Consider the following 1,948-nt stretch of genomic DNA (forward strand, 5'->3'; position numbering starts at 1 on the left):
AAAAGTACCTTTAACCCTTTGAGTGCTGCACTCGCCCACGCTTGGTGGCTCACTACACTATCTAAAATCAACTCCATGCCAATGTGGATAGTGGGGGTATCCACGTTGGCATGGAGTTTATTTTAGAAATTTGGGGAGTGCCGAACCCGGAAGTAGCAGGCGGCCATGCTGCCGCCGTGAAACTAAACAAGTACCAAAAAATATAATATTTCCTATATAAGTTAAACATTACAGCTCATTATGATTAATAAAAATGTTTGCTTGGCAATTTTTACTAGGGATGGCTATCGGTGAAGTCGCCATCGATGGCAACAAACTATCCGCTTTCTTTGACTGACTGGACTGTATGCCAATCAGAGTGTGGGGGCAGGGCTTCAGGGTTGTCAGGGGCAGAGATATGCTCTGTGTCCCTGCACCTTGGGGAACAAAACAAAAGGTACTTGTTTCCTAGCACGGCCACCCCGATTTACATCGGGGTGGTCGTGTCGAAAAAATCGGGTCGATCGCATCGCATGCGATCGACGCGACCGACCGATTTTGGACCCGATTTTTTTTTTTTATGAAATGTAAATCGGGTCCCTGGGACCCGATTTTACATTGTATTCAATGTAAAAATATTCCCAACCCCCCCAAATGTAACGGCGTACAGCGCACCCCACGATAGACGCCAACCCGAAGCGTGGCGAGCGCAGCGAGCCCGCGAGGGGCGGCGGTGCGCGTCCTACGACCTTTTCATTCCCCTACTATCCACGTCGGCGTGGAGTTGAGAATAGAATAGTGTGGCGAGCGCAGCGAGCCACCGTGCCCGAAGCGTGGCGAGCGCAGCGAGCCCCGCGAGGGGACGCGGACACCTTCACAGGTAAACGCGTCCCTTCGCGGACTTCACAGGTGTCCGTGTCGCCACGGACACCTGTGAAGGCCGCGAAGGGACGCGTATAACTGTGAAGGTATCCGCGTCCGCTCGCCACGCTTCGGGCTCGGTGGCTCGCCACACTATTCTATTCTCAACTCCACGCCGACGTGGATAGTAGGGGAATGAAAAGGTCGGAGGACGCGCACCGCCGCCCCTCGCGGGCTCGCTGCGCTCGCCACGCTTCGGGTTGGCGTCTATCGTGGGGTGACGACGGGGACATCTATAATGTGAAATGGGTCATATTGGCCCATTTCACATTTTTCACATTTTTTCACTATTTCAATGTAAAAAAATATTTTTACATTGAACCCGATGGAAAAATCGGGGGCATCGCGTCGTGACCATTGTTAATGGTCCCGACCGACGCGATGCCCCCGATATTTTACCTTTCCCGACACGATTTCAATGTTAAAATATTTTTTAACATTGAATCCTATGGGGAAATCGCGGGCAACGCGTCGGTCGCGTCGGGACCATTGTTAATGGTCCCGACCGACGCGATGCCCCCGATATTTTGTCCTAGCTGGCCAAATGGACCTGATTTCAAAGGAAATCGGGTCCATCGGGGGTAATCGTGTACCTTAAGTTAAGGTACACGATTACTCCCGATTGTGGCCGTGCTAGGAAACAAGTACCAAACAAAAATTAGGTTCTGCTGTGCCATCGATTGACGGAAACCATTCTCTCCCATCGATGGCAAAAGTATACAAAATCAGTCAGAAACCATTGATTTTGAATCGTTGATGGTCGATGGCCATCCCTAATTTTCACAAATTCACTTGGCACTCAAGGGGTTGAGGTCTATATGGCCAATTGCCCTACAGCTATGTCTACAGCAAAAACCGCACACTATTCGGCATAATAGTCGCACATCTGCAAAAATCACAAATCATGATTTTGGCAGATCTGCACACGCACGTACACTCCAGTACATGTGTACGAGGCAGGAAACTGTGGTCACATAGCAAAAAAAGTCTGGCCTGCAACTGCAAGTCTGGATGCAAATGGCGCTACTGTCCGCTGCCTGTCCTGCTG

General features: G+C 50.5%; 1 protein-coding gene across 16 annotated transcripts in view; it reads right to left on the reverse strand.

The window, feature by feature from the left end:
* Positions 1–1,948, reverse strand: part of TEX14 (testis expressed 14, intercellular bridge forming factor) — a 165,425-nt gene that overhangs the window by 162,919 nt on the left and 558 nt on the right. The gene's annotated exons all lie outside the window — the stretch shown is intronic.

This window comes from Crinia signifera, chromosome 2 (assembly GCF_055691185.1).
Source record: "Crinia signifera chromosome 2, ASM5569118v1, whole genome shotgun sequence".
Classification (NCBI taxonomy): domain Eukaryota; kingdom Metazoa; phylum Chordata; class Amphibia; order Anura; family Myobatrachidae; genus Crinia; species Crinia signifera.